The following is an 18888-nucleotide window of genomic DNA, read 5'->3' on the forward strand; positions in this document are numbered from 1 at the left end:
TACAAATACTTGCTATTGTATTACAGTTGCCTACAATTTTCAATACAGCAACATGCTGAACAAGTTTACCGTTTAGGAGCAATAGGTGATATCAGACAGCCTAAGTGTGTAGGCAGCCAGGTTTGTGTGAGTACACTATGACGTTCACACAAGGACACAATCACCTAATGATGCATTTCTTAGGCAGACCCACTTTGTTAAGCAATGCATGACTATATATGCTTATATGAGTGTGTGCATGTGCATGTTTGTGGGTATGTATGTGGATGTATATAAATGTGGATATATATACATGTGTATGTTCGTGTTTTACATGTATATGTGCTTGTGTGTGTATATACATGAATGGTATATATCTTTGTGGATGTAAGTATGTAAGGCTATATGCAAATGTGCATAATTGTGTGTGTTTATATATGTCTTGGGGGATAACCCCACATCATGTCAGAGTGTAAATCTATGCATCTCATTCCTTCAGCCCTACCTAGGTCTCACAAAGTTTCTCAGTTTACAAAAATCATTGTCAGATACAACTATGCTGATACTCATTCACGCAGTGTCCAAAGGGATGTTCCAACTGTCTTTATAGCATTGCGTTAGCATAAATATTACATTAGTGGGACCGTTTAGAATGGGCTTCTCTCTCAAGAGACTCTGCAACACAATTCTTGAAACACTCAAGTCTGACAAATGTGGATCACATTTAAATAAAATATTGAGACAATTCAGTTAAGTGACTGACAGCCAGAGGGGGAGCGAGGCATAGTTAATCATTTCTTCTTAAAGAAAAAATGTATTTCTAAAATATTTGTGGATCTGTTTCCTAAATTGCTTTGTAATCTGTAGAGGCGATTGCCCTTTAAACATCTTCCATAATATTAGTGTCCTTTTAAAGTTATAATCAATTTTCTTTCCATCCATTTCATCCATTTTCCAAGTTGGCATGAGTTATAGACTCTTCCCTGAGCTCTTCTTTCCTCCAAAATTATTGTAGAATCCAATTATGGCCTAATATTCAGTACTCTCTGGAATTGGAGGAGCTGCCTATAAAAAGTCAGACAGAAATGTGAGTACTGCATTTATTATCTGTTTATCAGCAAAGGAGGCATATTTTCATTGTAAGTGGAACCAAGATCATCATACAAAAAAAGCAGGTCTACATGCAATGCCATCGTCTTGTCAGTATTTTAACGAAACTGTACACCTGGTATGCAGATATGTAGCTAATGCCAAGAGAAGGTTCCAAGTCTATCATGACCTGTCTGTGCTCACTTGCAAAGAACAGAACCCACTCGAGCCACTTCAAGTGGTCAAGGATGTACGGCAGGGTATTAAAAGGAGTTCAAGACCAGCCTGGCCAAATGGTGAAACCCTGTCTGTACTAAAAATACAAAAATGTTAGTGGGCGTGATGGTGCTCACCTGCAATCCCAGCTACTCAGGAGGCTGAGGCAGGAGAATCACTTGAACCCAGGCGGCGGAGGTTGAAGTGAGCCGAAATTGTGCCACTGTACTCCAGCCTAGTGACAGAGTGAGACTCCATCTAAAAAAAAAAAAAAAAAGAAGCAGCAGCTACTGGCACTGGGCACCGGCCATGTGCCAGGAGATCTTGTAAATACCTCATAGGCAATAGTGCCCATCCAGTCTCACAACATCCCATGCAGTAGATCCTACTGTGCTTGCCATCTTACAGAGGAGGAGGTTAAGGCACCAGAAGAGAGGCAAACACCAGCCTGACCTCAGAACTCACCCTGTGAACTAGGAACCAGGACCACAGCACAGGGCTGTGAATAGGACCAAGCTCGCTCTTCACTTTTTCTATGTTCCTGGTTCTTTCTGCTCAGGCAGTGCCTTCCAAACCTCTTCGTTCCTTTCAGGGCTTTCCTAAGCCCTTCAGCATCGAGTCCAGTTACACATTTATTTTCCTGTGACCTCGGATCTCTTAAGTTAACGGGATGTAGTCATATATGTCAAAATACCCCCTATTATGATATGGAGTTTTTCACAATTTTGAAGCTCTTCTTTTGATTTTGAAAGCAAGTTCTGTATTTTCATCACAATGAGATGTGTCCCTATAAAACCTTGCATAAATGCCATTTACATATTCTCTCTCTTATACACACACTCACACATACCACACACACACACCACACACACACCACACACACACCACACACACACACCACACACACACACCATACACACACACACTACACACACACATACCACACACACACACCACACACACACCACACACACACATACCACACACACACCACACACCACACACACCCACACACACACCACACACACACATACCACACACACACCACATACACACACCACACACACACACACCACACACACACATACCACACACACACCACACACACACCACACACACACACACTACACACACACCACACACACACACCACACACACACCACACACACACACCACACACACACTACACACACACACCCCACACACACACACACCACACACACCACACACACACCACACACACACACCACACACACACACCACACACACACTACACACACACACACCACACACACACACACCAGACACACCACACACACACCACACACACCACACACACCCACACACACACCACACACACACACCACACACACACACACACACACCACACACACACCCCACACACACCCCACACACACACACACACACCACACACACACCACACACACACACAGAGACAACTGAAGATTGTCCATAAGTCCCTCACTTAAATTGGTCATAAGATGTCTTTGTCACATATAATAAAATAAACATCTTGAGTCCATACAAATAGAATAAATAACAGAATAAAATGGGTAAATAAATGGGGGTGGAGAGAGAGGTCACACAGAAGAATTCTGTGTGACCTCTCTCTCATTTTTAAGCACTCCAGCTTAAAAATGTATAAGTACAAATGCAGAAAGTATGAGGAAAATACTAAATCATCATTAGGCAAACACCACAGTAATGATGGTTGCAGGCAAGGTCTGCCAAATGTTTGTGGATAAAAGGGATATTTGCCTAGTGCTAAAGTATCTCCCCCAAAATGTCTATTAATCAGAGTGAAAAATATAGATGTCTGTTAATACAAAGGGAAAAATTAATACAAAAGGAAAACTAGTTCTTATTTATGTTTATAATTTCTTATTGTATTTCTTATGTCTTACATTTCTTACTGGTATTTACTTGTGCATTAAGCAATCAAGCAGACACTACCTTAACCTAATGATCAAGGCTAACAAAACCAACAATGACACATATTACATCACGTACCCCTGCTGCAATGCACTGATAAAGGCACTTCTGAGGTCTTCTTGCCTAAAACTCGTACTCTCCATCGAATCATAAGAAGACATCAGACAAGCCCAAACTGAAAGACATTCTTCAAAATAACTGACCAGTGCCCTTCAAAAGTGTCAAAGTCAAGAGAAACACGGAAAGACTGAGAAGCTATCCCAAATTGGAGGATATTAAGGAGCAAGAGCTCAGTGCAATATGGGATCTAGATTGGATCCTGGGACAGATAAATGATGTTGCAGGCACATGGGAAAACCTAAATGAAGTCTTTAGTTAATAGCATTACACCAGTGTTGGCCCCTGATTTTTTATAGATGGTTATATAGTCACGCTGATTGTTTGCAACCTTTCTGTAAGTCTAAAAGTATATCAAAATTAAAAGTTACTATAAAAAAAGATATCTGGGTCAGGCAAGCTCAGGTATGCTCCCTCGTCACCAGGACAGAGCCTGTATCTTCCTTCTCCCCATTCTCCCTGGTCAGTCCCCCAGGCTCCTGCCCAGGGCCAGCCAGAGTTGAGGAGCTTTAAACCACTTCAGTCCCACTCTTGGAAGAGCACAGACTTTTTATTTATTTGGAGGGCTTTGCAGAGGAGCTGTTACGGGATTTTATGAAATGATGAAAGTAGTACGTGCTCATTGTAATAAGTCAAAGAAAGAACATGTATAAAGGAAACAGCAATAAATGACTCATCCTGCCACAGTTCATCCCCACCCCATGGACAGCACCGGCACGCAGCCTCCTGCACGCTCACCATGCACACGCGGACCGCAGAGGCCTGTGGTTCTCTCTCCTACACGTACAGAGAAATGGACTCAGATCACAAATAGTAATCGTATTCTGAAACTTGCTTTTTCATTTAACAATTCATCATGGGTATTTCTTAGATACAGAGATAGGTAATTCTACCTAAGGTTTAGAGGGTTGCATTCTATCCCAATATTGTATACTATGATTGTATTCTAGTTTAGTCAGCCAATCTTCTTTTGATGAAGATTTGTATCGTTTCCACTTTTTGCCATTATAAGCAATAACTATAGCTTTATCTATTGGCATTTTTGTTCCTGAAGAGCAGTCTCTAAAAGGAAAGGATTGCTATGATGAAGGAGAGAAACCTTCTTATTTTAATAAATACTCTCGTATTTACTTTCCATAACTATTTTGACAATGACATTCCCACTAGCAATGCATGGAGAGCCTTTTCCCCGCCCCCTCAAACTCTCACAAGCCTTAATTCATTCGGCAAGGATTTTTTGTGCCGACTGTGTCTCGTTCAATTAAAATGTTGCTTTTAACATATATTAAATTCTCAGCAGGTGAGGTAACTCATGCTTGTAATCCCAGCACTTTGGGAAGCTGAGGCAGGTGGATCACTTGTGGCCAGGAGTTCAAGACCAGCCTGGCCAACATGGCAAAACCCATCTCTACTGAAAATACAAAAATTAGGCAGGCGTGCTAGTATGCACCTGTAATCCCAGCTTCTCGGGAGGCTGAGGCACGAGAATCACTTGAACCCAGGAGGATGAAATTGCAGTGAGCCAAGATTGCACCACTGCACTCCAGCTTAAAAATGTATAAGTACAAACTTTAGTTTTGTACTATATATATATATTTTTTCAACTATTCACATTTTTAAGATTTAAATATTTCCCCTCCAGAAGTATGGAATTGCTCTCTATTTATTCAATAATTGATCTACATCCTACACAGAAATTTATACCTTTCTCTGAGTATGTCGTGAACCTTTTTGGTAAAATTTATTTTCTAGGGATTTTAGATTTGGGGATATGTTTTCATCTCATTCCCATGAGAAAACTAGTTGCTACTAAAAAAGAGAAGATACTGTTGATTTTGTTTCCAGCTACCTCTTAAAATATTCTAATTCTATTATTTATTTTGGCAAAGGCCCTTAGGTTTTCTCAATATGTAATCATATCATCTGTGAATAGAAAATTAATTTTCTGTTATCTCTGATGTTTAGTTCACTACATATAAGGCTCCATAAAGGCAAAAATTTTTGTTTGGTTTTTCAATATTATATCCTAAGCTTGGCACATAGTGATATGGATTGACTGTGTCCCCACCCAAATCTCATCTTGCATTGTAGCTCCCATAATTCCCACATAATGTGGAGGGACCTGGTGGGAGATAACTGAATCATGGGGGGCGGTTTCCCCCATACTGTTCTCCTGGTAGTGAGTAAGTCTCACAAAATCTGATGGTTTAATAAGGGGTTTCCTTTTCCCATGGCTCTCATTCTCTCTTACCTGCCACCATGTAAGACGTGTCTTTTGCCTTCTGCCATGATTGTGAGGCCTCCCCAGCCACATGGAACTGAGAGTCCATTAAACCTCTTTTTCTTTATAAATTACCCAGTCTCCAGTATGTCCTTATCAGCAGCATGAAGATGGACTAATACGCATAGTAAACTCTCAATAAGTATTTATAATACTCAATAAGTATTATTCATAAAGGAGGAAGGCGGGAAGGAAGGAAGGGAGGGAGGGAGGGAGGGAGGGAGAAAAGGAGGAGTTTGTTGCCAAATGTAATACTTGCTATTGGGTTTTAAGGAGGGAAACAGTATTTTGTTGCCAAACGTAATCATTGCTATTGGATTTTAACAAATTGTCTTAATCACACAGAGACAATTTATCATGGAACCATCTCTGCTGCATGACCTTTGACGTCTAACCTGGATTAAAGAGCCTTGTGACTGTCTGTGGCATCTGGGGCTGTTTCCTTTAACAAAACAGGTTTCTACCTGCCAGTTCCCAGGCTGCATCTCTTCTACTCCGGAGTAAGATAGAAAAGGAGCTAGCATTTGCAGAGAGTCTGCTCTGTGCCAAGTGCTGTGCTAGGTGAATTGTATGAACCTCTCCTTCTAGTCTCCTAAAAGCCCCTGAGGGAGATATTATTCTGGTTCTTAAGTATTTCTTACTCTTGCCTCTGGTGAACATTTGTATTGGAATTATCAGTCCCTACAGAGGAAATATCGCTCACTTAACTGGAAGGCACTTCACAAAAAATAAATCTCACATCTAAATGTTTGCCACAAACCAACTCTCAAAGTCGCCCTTTACCTTATTCACCAGGTTTGCTTTTGAATGACAATTTTATTGTTTTAAAAAGAAAAAATGTCAATCTCCGGATGACAAAAATTTCTCCTCTTGTGCATAGTCAAAAGAAAATATTGCCTACTCTGAACATGTTTCTTAAAGTAGCATTGTAAAACTGTGTGAACATTTCTCAAAAAATTAAACATAGAATTCTCACATGAGCCAGCAATTCTACTTCTGGATATATTTCCCAAAAATTGAAAGTAGGACTTGTTTGTACACCCATGTTCATAGCAGCATTATGCACAAGAAGCAGAAAGTGGAAAGAATCCAAGAGTTCATTAGTGGATGAATGGACAAACAAAATGTGTGTGTGTGTGTGTCTGTGTGTGTGTGTATACATATATATATATATATATAGTGTGTATATATATATTTATATTTATATATATTATTGAATTTTACTCAGGCTTGGAAAGGAATGAAGTGCTGACACATGCTATAACATGGATGAACCCTGAGGACATTATGCTAACTGAAATAAACCAGTTGAAGGCCGGGTGTGGTGGCTCATGCCTGTAATCCCAGCATGTTGGAAGGCCAAAGCAGGTGAATCACCTGAAGTCAGGAGTTCAAGACCAGCCTGGCCAACATAGTGAAACCCCGTCTCTACTAAAAATACAAAAGTTAGCCAGGCATGGTGGCACACACCTGCAGTCCCAGCTACTTGGGAGGCTGAGGCAGGAGAATCGCTTGAACTCGGGAGGTGGAGGTTGTGGTGAGCTGAGATCACGCCATTGCACTCCAGCCTGGGCAACAGAGCAAGACTCCATCTAAAAAAGAAGAAAAAAGAAATAAGGCAGTCGCAATAGGACAAGTGCTGTGTGATTCCACTTACGTAAAGTCCCTAGGGTAGTCAGACTCACAGAGACAGAAAGTCGAGTGGGGGTTGCCAGGGGCTGGGGGAGAGTGAGGGGTTAGTGTTTAATGGGAACAGAGTTTCAGTTTGAGAAATGAAAAGTTGTAGAGATGGATGATGGTGGATAGTTACACAACAGTGTGAATGTACTTAATGCCACTGATTAGTACATTAAAATGATTAAAATCATAGGTGTCATGTTATGTATGTTTTACCACAATAAGAAAAAGTGTTTAACTGTTTGAGTGGGAGTGGTGTGCTTTTCCTCTCCCCATGCTGCCTGCAGGTGGGTATTAGTTTATTGGAAAATAAGTAATAACAGCATAAAGCATGGAGTTAGACAGACAGACTTCCAGGTCTGGCTCTGCGGGGTCTCAGCTGTGGGACCTGAGGACAGTCACCACACCCCAAACCCTAGGTGATTATGTGGAATTTATACATCAGGTTTATCACCAATGCCCAGCACAGAGCCTGCCCCGTGGAGGCTGCAGGTGTGAAAACACAGACAGTAACCTACTTGTATTAGTCCATTTTCACACTGCTGATAAAGACATGCCCAAGACTGGGCAATTTACGAAAGAAAGACATTTAATTGGACTTACAGTTCCACGTGGCTGGGGAAGCCTCACACACATGGCGGAAGGCAAGGAGGAGCAAGTCACATCTTACATGGATGGTGGCAGACAAAGAGAGAGAACTTGTGCAAGGGAACCCCTTTTTTAAAAACCATCAGATCGGCCGGGCGCGGTGGCTCAAGCCTGTAATCCCAGCACTTTGGGAGGCCGAGGCGGGCGGATCACAAGGTCAGGAGATCGAGACCACAGTGAAACCCCGTCTCTACTAAAAATACAAAAAATTAGCCGGGCGCGGTGGCGGGCGCCTGTAGTCCCAGCTACTCAGGAGGCTGAGGCAGGAGAATGGCGGGAACCTGGGAGGCGGAGCTTGTAGTGAGCCGAGATCGCGCCACTGCACTCCAGCCTGGGCAACAGCGTGAGACTCCGTCTCAAAAAAAAAAAAAAAAAAACCATCAGATCTCGTGAGACATATTCACTACCATGAGAACAGCATGGGAAAGACTTGCCCTCATGATTCAATTACCTCCCACTAGGTCCCTCCCACAACATGTGGGAATTCAAGATGAGAGTTGGGTGGGGACACAGCCAAACCATATCACCTGAATCTCATATCCTTGGGAAATATTGCTGCTTAATTCTCTAATTGTGAGAAACATGCTCATTTGTTCTGTATCTGTTTCTTAAACTATAGCCAAAACTTCAATCACCAAAACAATATTTAATATTTCATAACTTAGTAAAAAGCTATAGTAACCAAGAAAGCATGTACTGGCATAAAGATAGAGTTATCCTTTAACAGAACAGAATTGAGAGTCCAAAACTGAATCCTACATTTATGGTCAATTGGTTTTCAACAAGGGCATCAAGACAACTCAGTGGGGGAAAGAACAGTCTTTTCAACAAATGGTGCTGGCACAACTAGATAACCCACTGAAAAGAATGAAGTTGGACTTCCTACTTCACAGCACTTACAAAAATTAACTGAAAATGGATCATGGGCACATATGTAAGAGCTAAACCACAACACTCTGAAGAAAATATAGGAGTAATTCTTCAGGGCCTTGGGTTAGGCAGTAGTTTCTTAGATGAGACACCAAAAGTAAAGGATAAATTGGACTTGATATATTAACAACTTTTGTACTGCAAGCAATACCAACAAGGAAACAAAAAGACAACCCACAACCCACAGAATGGGATGTCATCCTGTATTCAAGAAACACATATGATGTATATCTAGAATATATATATATTTTTAAAAACCTATAACTCAATAATAAACAAAAAATCTAATTTAAAAATGAGCAAAGGATTTGGGTAGGTGTTTGTCCAAAGAAGATATATAAACATCCAATAAGCTCATGAAAAGATGTTTAACGTCATTAGTCATTGGGGAAATGCAATTCAAAAACACAATGAAATACCACTTCACACTCACTGGAATGGCTGTAACAAAAATAACAAGTGTTGGCAAGGATGTGGAGAAGTTGGAAATCTTCATATATTGCTTGGAGGAATGTAAAATGGTGCAGATATATTGGAAAATGATTTGGCAGTTCCTCCAAATGTTAAATGTAGAGTTGCCATATGACCTAGAAATTTTACTCCTAGGCGTCTACTCAAGAGAAAAGAAAATATAGGTCCACACAGAAACTTATAAGCAAATGTCCATGGTAGTGTTATTCATAATAGCCAAAAAGTAGAAACAATTCAGATCTCCATCAGCTGACAGATTTTTAAAATGTGATATATCCACTCAATGGGCATTACTTGGTAATGAAATGAAATGAAATATTATCACATGCTAAACATGAACGTACCTTGAAAACATACGCTAAATGAAAAAGTCAGACCCAAAGGGCACACACTGTATGGTTTATTTATATGAACTGTCCAGAATAGGCAAATCTATAAAGCTAAAAACCACACTAGCAGTTGCATAGGGCTTGGGGTGGGATGGAAAATGCTAATGGAACAGATACGATGTTTCTTTTTGAAGGGACAAAAATTAAGATTAGATTGCGGTAATGGTTGTACAAGCTTGTGAATATACTAAAAAAAAACAATGGATTGTACACTTGAAGCAGGTAAATTGGATGGTATGTTAGCTACATCTCAATAAAGTCATGTAGAATAAGACATATAATAGAAGAAAACAAATAAATAAAACTTTGAGGTGTAAATTCTTCAAAATGTTTCACATAGTCCATGCTTTTTCTTTTTTTCTTTGAGACGGAGTTTCGTTCTTGTTACCCAGGCTGGAGTGCAGTGGTGCAATCTCGGCTCACCGCAACCTCTGTCTTCCAGGTTCAAGTGAGTCTCCTGCCTCAGCCTCCCGAGTAGCTGGGATGACAGGCATGTGTCACCGCACCCGGCTAATTTTGTATTTTTAGTAGAGATAGGATTTTTCCATGTTGGTCAGGCTGGTCTCGAACTCATGACTTCAGGTGATCTGCCTGCCTTGGCCTCCCAAAGTGCTGGGATTACAGGTGTGAGCCTCAAGGCCCAGCCGTTTCTACATTCTTAGAGAGGATACTCCCAACTGAATCTCCCTCTCCTGACTCCCCTTCCTTTCTCTTTTTGTAAAGAGGCGCTCAGGCCCTTGATGGGGTCTTCTCACCCCTGCGCCACTCTTCGTTATTCATCGTTTGAGAAGTTTTCTTTCTTTTTTTTTTTTTGCCATCTTTATCTCTGTCCCTTACTGCCATGTTCTCAGTATGGCAAAGGGCAGAACATGAACTTTAGTGACACTGACTCAGTGGCTCAAAAAGCGTTTTTGGATTCCTACTCACTTTGGGATAATTAATTTTTATTCCTGAGTCAATCCTGGGTAAGTGAATCATGTGTTTGCTTAAACAGTACTGGTGAATGGTCCCATTGTAGACACGAAGTTCTGCACTTGCTTTTAAGGTTAGCATTTACTCATTTGCCTTTTAAACCTGTCATCATCTGCCCTTCTAACAAACATCTTGAAACTGTCTGTCCATGCCATGCGTGCATGTGTGTGTGTGTGTGTGTGAGCATGCTACTTCTGACTCTCCCACCCGCCAGGCCCTCCAGCTGGAGCACTCTATTACTCTTGATTGTTAGCAGGTCCCAGATATTTTTTTCAAGGAATTGTTTTTTTCCTACATATTTACATAGTTTTTACTTTAAAATTATCAAGCACTGGAAAAATCACCTGGGAGTAGAAAGAAAAAACATCAATATGTTGATCATATTGATGATTGATTTCTATTTTTATTTCTGCATTTTTCTAGAGTTTAATTTTTCAATGAACTGTGGTTATCTATTTTTTTAAGTCATAAAAACGTGCTACAGTCATAGCTCCCAAGGTCTGCCCTAATTTTGCTTTTGGCACTGGGTAATAGATGGCATTTGCTTTTGCAACACTCCTCTACAACGTTCAGAACTTCATTTATGTCAGACTATTAGGGAGTTTAATGAATAACTTTTCCCCAAAAGAAAAGATTCATGGCTGGGCACCATGGCTCACACCTGTAATCCCAGCACTCTGGGAGGCTGATGCAGGTGGATCACCTGAGATCAGGAGTTTGAGACCAGCCTGGCCAACATATTGAAACCACATTCCTACCAAAAATACAAAAAAAAAAAAAAAAAAGTTAGCTGGGCATGGTGGTGCATTCCTGTGATCCCAGCTACTCGGGAGGCTGAAACAAGAGAATCATTTGAACCCGGGAGGTGGAGGTTGCAGCGAGCCAAGATTGCACCACTGCACACCAGCCTGGGCAACACGGCAAGACTCCATCTCAATAAATAAATAAATAAATAAATAAGATTCATATGGCACCTAGTTAATTTCATTTACCCAATACTTTATCAGAAATTGAAGAAGCTCTTTTTCACCAGCTACTAACCAAAAACAATTTATTCAACTAGGTTTTCTTTGCATGAGTTGTTCTATATGTAACAAGAAAGTGAGAAAATAAATATTTTTAAATGTCACACTTTCCTGTAATAATAATAATGAATAAGAGTTTATAGGCTGGGTGTAGTGGCTCACGCCTGTAATCCCAGCATTTTGAGAGGCTAAGGCAGGTGGATTTCTTGAGGTCAGCAGCTCAAGACCAGCCTGGCCAACATGGTGAAACCCCATCTGTACAAATACAAAATGTTACTCTAAAAATACAAAAATTACCCAGGCATGGTGGTGGGCACTTAAAATTCCAGCTACTTGGGAGGCTGAGGCAGGAGAACTGCTTCAACCCGGGAGGTGGAGGTTGCAGTGAGCCGAGACCACTGCGCTCCCGCCTGGACGACAGAGTGAGACTCTGTCTCAAAAATAAATAAATAAATAAATAAATAAATAAATAAATAAATAGCTTATAGATGGTAGGATGACTTCCTCAGCAAGGTGGCCTAGATAGATCAAAAAACTTGCAGGCACTTCATTGAGCAGTGCTGTGTAACATCTTTCATGTCTACTCAGAAGGAAACACACATGCAAACACACACACACACACACACAGAGGACATGGACGGACAGTTTCAAGATGTTTATTAGAAGGGCACATGCTGACAGGCTTAAAAGGCACATGAGAAAATACATGCAATGTGCTTCTTGAAAAATTCAATGCCCTGTTAAGGTCACTTTTCCAGCCTCTGACCAGATGCCTATCAAAGCTGTCTTGAAAGATGCTGAGAAAATACTTTGAGACACGCACACACACACACACGAACGTATCCCTGATATACATTAAAATACTTATTTCAAGGAATTGGCTCACATGATTGTGAGAGCTGGCAAGTATAAAATCTGTAGGGCAGGTATAGGAGAGCAGAAGAAACTTCTCCTCTGCGCACTTAGGGTCTGTGCTGAGAGCCTGTGAATTAAACTGACAAAAGACAGACTGCCAGGAGAAAAGACACTCAAATTTTATTTTCAGTGTTATGTGCAAGGGAGGGCTCCACAGAAAAGAAGTGAAACCCCAAAGAAGTGCTTTGTCTCAGGGGTTTAAATACCATTTAAACAAAAGATGATAAATTGTGAAGTGACTAGATAAAGGAAAAGGTGTTTGGGGCCTTGAGGGGCAGTAAATTATGGGAAGATAAATATATGGGGGGACTGGCCAGGCGCGGTAGCTCACGCCTGTGATCCCAGCACTTTGGGAGACTGAGCCGGGTGGATCACGAGGTCACGAGTTTGAGACCAGCCTGACCAACATGGTGAAACCCCGTCTCTACTAAAAATACAAAAATTAGCCAGGCGTGGTGGCATGTGCCTGTAATCCCAGCTACTCAGGAGACTGAGGCAGGAGAATCACTTGAACCCAGGAGGCGGAGATTGCAGTGAGCTGAGATCGTGCCATTGCACTCCAGCCTGGGCGACAGAGCGAGACTCTGTCTCAAAAACAAAAAAGAGAGAGAGAGAAAAAAAACATATGCAGGAAACTAATGGTGCATAAGGATGATTTTGTAAGGTTTGCTTATGCTGCCTCATGTCAGTGCCATCCCCACCTCTGCTGATAAGGGTTGTTCTCCTCTTTCTGGGAGGGGACCAGAGACAGGAGGTCAGGGTAGGACACTTTCACGAGGGAAATTTATCCCCTGCTTTTAGACGGAAAGGAGGAAGGCAGAGAGCTGTTTCTGTGTCTGCTTTTTCTCAGCTGCATTCAGCTAAAAATAATTCCTATGCCAAATGTCATATTTTGGCATGGCATATTCTGATCTCTGTCAGAGGCCGGCAGGTTGGAGACTCAGGCAGGAGTTGATTCTGGTGTCTTGAGACAGAATTTTTCCTTCTTCAGGAAACCTCAGATTTAGGCTCTGAAGGCCATTCCCCAGACCGGATGAAGCCCACCCATATTATTGCAGGCAAGCTCCTTTACTTAAACCCAACTGATTATAGAGGTTAGCCATATCTATCATCTACAAAATACCTAGATTGATGTTTGATTAAATGGAGGGTTACTATAGTCTAAGCATCACACCTTCCAAAGCAGTTCTCCTTCTTCCTCCCTAACCTCCCCCCCAGCTCCTTTGAAGTCCCTGCCACCTGCTGGGAACCTCCCTCTGTCTCCTGGTTGCTGTCCACAGTAACAGCGAGAAAGATCTGAGCTCCTGACCCCTCGCTTTCCTCTCCATCCCTATTCTTGTCATTATCCTGAGATGGGTCAAAATAGTGCCAGTCAAGGGACCCCAGATGAAGACTTGTCTGGCCCATAGTTAGTTGCCTGTCTTATAGCTCCATCTACTACAACGAGGGAGACTGTGGAATCAGTACTTCTTACATTGTTATTCCTGGGCTGATGGCTGGATGCTTTCCATCAGTTATCTCTCAGTGCACATATATTCACTAAGCCTCAGATCGTTATCTAAGAGCTCCTAGAATCTCCAACTTCATTATCACTAAAAGTCTGACCATTCACACTTCAAAACAAAGGATTCTGAACAAAAAGCAACAGTAAACACAGCCCCATTATGTGGCTCATTCTTGAGCCACATAAACCCTAAACTCTTGGGAGATGCCCAAGACTATGTCCTGATGAAATGGTATCTGAGCAAAATAACTGTCTTTGAAAAACTTCATTTGTGAGCTTGCCTCAAGATAAGACTCACCCCATTATGCCTGAACCCTGAATCCATCACAGGGTGGCTATTTCTGGCAAAGGAACTCAGAGTTAATTTTCAGGCATTTGGAGAGCTGGGACATAAATCAGTAAGACATTATTTCATTTTATAGGAAGCAAAATATCCAGCATTAATATACTCAGCAGTATATCTATATCTATATCCATCTAGCCAGCCAGCAATCCACCCATCTGTCCATCCATCCATCTGTCCATCCATCCATCCATCCACAAATAAAAAGTGTCTGCAGCCCAGGCACAGTGGCTCATCCCTGTAATCCCAGCACTTTGGGAGGCCAAAGATGCTGAATCACTTGAGGTCAGGAGTTCAAGACCAGCCTGGCCAACATGGTGAAACCCAGTTTCTACTACAAATACAAAAATATTAGCCAGGTGTGGTGGCATGCTCCTGTAGTCCCAGCTACTCTGGAGGCTCAGGCAGGAGAATAGCTTGAACCTGGGAGGTGGAGGTTGCAGTGAGCCAGGATCATACCACTGTACTCCAGCCAGGGCAACAGAGTGAGACTCCATCTCAAAAAAAAAAAAAAAAAGAAAAAAAAATTGTCTGCAACTGTCTTCTACTCAGCAATACAAGTAACATCCCACAGTTACACTAAACCTGGACGCAGGCCCCACCCTCAATCTCAGACAGGTTAGAGGCAGCTGAAAGTATTCAGTCATCCTTCCCCATTCAGACTTGTTCTGTCTAAACCAAAGGAAGACCGGGAGCCTAAATAACCTCCAGAGGATGCCAGCTGCTCAGCTTTCCCAGCTCCACAAGCTTGGCAGCACCCGACTGATGTCAACTTTGCGTTCCATGTTTTCCCAGACTACAGCAAGGTGCACAAAAGCGGCCCACTCTTGAGGTACATGCATTGACACCTACTCTACGCCAAGCATGCATTAGGCACTGGGGACACAATATTTTCCCCTCAACAGTTTGCAGTCTACTGAGTGAAATGCCTAATGGGTTGTGATGAGTACAGGTTGTGGGAGTGTATATAAGGGGCTCCTCATTCAGGGCCGAAGTGTGAATGCAGGCTGGCCTTCCAAGCAGAGAAATGGTAAGGCAAAATTCTGGGAGAGGTGGAGCACCCACCACACCTACGGCCCCAGGCAGGGGTGGCCATGGTGAGTCATGAGACGCAGGAAGGGGCCAGGGAGATCCGGGCAGCAGGGCCAGCCAACCAGGCTGAGACTCCGGACTTACCCCGAGGCTTTTGAAGGTTTTCAGTCCTAGGAGTAGTAGGCTTAGTTTTGCATTTTATTTTTTCCCTATCATTTTGTCATTATAAAACTCCAAATATACAGAAAAAGTTTGGGAAAATAATACAGTCAATACCCAAAGGCACTCCAACCTAGATTCTACAACTCTTTCATTGTGCTGCATTTGTTTTTGTGAGCATTTTCGTTTGTTTGTTTACTGAATCATTTGCAGTAAGGAGCAGGCATCATTATAATTTACTCCTACACACTCAACATGCATTGCTGAAGAGCACTCTCCCACACAGCCTATCACAACTAAAGAAACTGATGATAATTCCCTACTGACATTCAATGCCGAGTCCCTGTCCAAGTCTCCCCAGTTGTTCCCACAATGTCTTTTAGAGTTGGTGGGTGTGTGTGTTTGCAGGATGCCATCCATGTTCACCCCTTACATGTGGATATCAGGTCTCTTGAGTCCCTTGTAGTTTAGAACCAAGCTTTTTTCCCCATGATATTGGCTTTCTGAACAGTTTGGGTCGGTTGTCTTAAGAATGCCCCATATTCTGGATGTGTCACTGTTTCTTGCAGTGCCCTTTGGTTATTTTCTTTAGCCCCCGTATTGCTTGTAAACTGAAAGGAACTCTGGAGTCTCCCTGTGATTCAGATTAAGCATTTTTGTCCAGACCATTTCATAGACGACGCCATAGCCGCTGTGTCTCTTCACTTCAGGGGGCATGCAGGCTGCCCCATTCTTAGTGATGCTAACTGGACCATGTGGACAATATGGGGACCCCAAGATCCATGCACCATAAAGGAACACCCCTTTTGCAAGTAACAATACTGGGGGTGCGATTCTTTGGCACCAAGTGACCGTCAGTTCTGCATCACTTTTGCAAATGATTCTAGCATCCACTTACAATCCTGATCAGAGTCATATTTAGGTTAGAGCAGGAAAAAAAAAAAAAAGATTTATTTTCTACTCATCTTAATTTCATTGGCTGGAGCCCTTGGATTAACAAGGAAAATAGTTTGTTAATGTGCATTTTGCTCACATTTGGGATCACTCAGCCATGAGTAACTCAAATGGGTGATTAGAACTCAGCATTTTATAGCATCTTAACAAAGAAAAATAAATTTGTAGAGAAGTGATAAGACCAAAGAAAAGGACTTTGAATTTCTAAGGACAGCAAATTGTAGGAAGACAAACACAGGGGGAAGCTAGGGGATGATAAGGGCTAGTTTAAAAGATTTGTGATATAGATTCCATTGGTGTCATCCTGGCCTGGTAAGAGTCTAGAGTTGTCTCCCATGATTAAGAATCTCCCTGCTCTTCTTGGTAGAGAAAAGGAAGAAAGAGGGTTTGTCCTGTGTTGTCGTTGTTTTTAATTGCTTTCAGCTCAAAATAATCCTTATGCCAGAGTGGCATATTTTGGGGCAGCACACTGTGAACTGCTCAGCATTCTACACTGTGTTGGGGGGAAAAGAGGCTGGAGGACAGACATTAGTGTGGCCTCCACTGGCATCACTGAAGATAAGATGTTGGCCCAAGCTGGGGTGGGGTTGGGGTTGGACAGGAGAGGTGGTGGCTACCAAGGCAGTAGCAATGATGACATCTGGTGAGTAGTTGGATGTGGCACATTAATGGAGATGGAAGAGCCTAGATTTAGGCTTAGGCAGCTTGACGGATAACCCAGGAGGGAAGCAGGATGGCAGGATGGAGATGGGGCCCAGGGTCAGCCCCAGGGGCATCCAAGGGAAACCATGTGTCTGCTGGACCTGCAGGTCTAGCCCTCCTGAGAAAGGCAGGCCTGGGGGCAAGAGGAAGGTGGAGATCCTCAGCTCTCATCACCAGGATCACCAGGCAGAGCAAGGAGCCCTGAGAACCCAGCATTTCGGGAGTAGATGAGAAATAAAAACTTACTGATTTTATGAACTAGGAAGAAGAAACCCAAGAGATTGTGATATCAGAGAAAGTGAAAGAAAAGAGCATCTCAAGGTGCACGATGAAATATGCATTTGGATACAGTATGCACACACTACATAGTATGAACATTGATAAGCATGATGATGGAGAAAGCAGGAAAAAAAGTTAAGACAAGAAAAACCTTAGCATTAGCCTGGCCAACATGGTGAAACCCTGTCTCTACTAAAACTACAGACATTAGCTGGGCATGGTGGCACATGCCTGTAATACCAGCTACTCAGGAGGCTGAGGCAAGAGAATCACTTGAACCAGGAGGAGGTTGCAGTGAGCTAAGATCACGCCACTGCACTCCAGCCTCGGTTACAGAGTGAGACTCCATCTCAAAGGAAAACAAAACAAAACAAAACAAAAAAAACCTTAGCATTATGCACTCTTTCATTGAAATTTATTTTCATTTTTTAAAATGTCAGTCACATTTTATTAAATTAAGTCCATGACCATTAAGGGGTCCCAGCCCACATTGTGGAAAATGCCCTGCCTGTGTGCAAGCCACCAGCGCAGCCTGCGCATACCAAGGGCCTTGCACCCTGGGGCACTGCCCTCACAGCATGAAACAGCAGATGGCGCAGAGCTCTCTGGCTGGGCCCAATGGGGCAAAAGAAGGGAAGATGCAGAGGTGAGAGGCAGAAAGAGGATGTGCCTGAAGCTGAGGGCTCACCTGATTAAGTTGCTAACTTTTCATCTCATACTTCTAGTTGATCTAAAAACCTGCATAGCTAAATGTCACGTAGCCGAGCAGTACTCACTAAACTCCCACTGGCTTCCTTACACTGGCTCTGCTGTGGGTCACTATAGTAACCAGCGCTTAGAGTTGTTTTTCAGGAACTATGGGCAGTGCTTGTCTAGTTTAAGCTCATTGAGCCCACCAGCCCTTCAGCTGAACCTGTGCGAATGTCCAAAGAGTGACCTTTTGACCTCAGAGGGCTAAAAACTCCACCCTTGGATCAGCCTAGTGCTACCCTTTTCTGCACGTGTCCGGTGAAGAACCGTGCAGCCCCGTCAGGTTTTCATGAACTCCCATTACCTCCCCCTTCACCTCAAGACCACTTGGCTTTCTAGCCCATAAGTACCCTCGTGTCCTATTTTCAGAGAGGCAGATTGGAGACCTGTCCTCCCGCCTCCTCGCTTGACTACCTTGTGAATAAACTCTTACTCTTTTGCAAAATCCGTAAGTCACAGTGATCGGCTTACTGTGACATGCCCACAGGGCCAGCACCCGTGTA

General features: G+C 42.6%; 1 long non-coding RNA gene across 1 annotated transcript in view; it reads right to left on the bottom strand.

The window, feature by feature from the left end:
* Window positions 1–566: 566 nt before the first annotated feature.
* The window catches only part of LOC135967491 (uncharacterized), a 73298-nt gene continuing 54976 nt past the window's right edge, over window positions 567–18888 (bottom strand). The window contains exons 2-4 of the long non-coding RNA XR_010581648.2: window positions 7106–7227; window positions 1422–1542; window positions 567–1044 (exon numbers count right to left, since the gene is read on the bottom strand). This is a non-coding gene — a long non-coding RNA (uncharacterized lncRNA). The remainder of the gene's footprint in view (window positions 1045–1421; window positions 1543–7105; window positions 7228–18888) is intronic.

Source organism: Macaca fascicularis, chromosome 15 (genome assembly GCF_037993035.2).
Source record: "Macaca fascicularis isolate 582-1 chromosome 15, T2T-MFA8v1.1".
Lineage (NCBI taxonomy): Eukaryota > Metazoa > Chordata > Mammalia > Primates > Cercopithecidae > Macaca > Macaca fascicularis.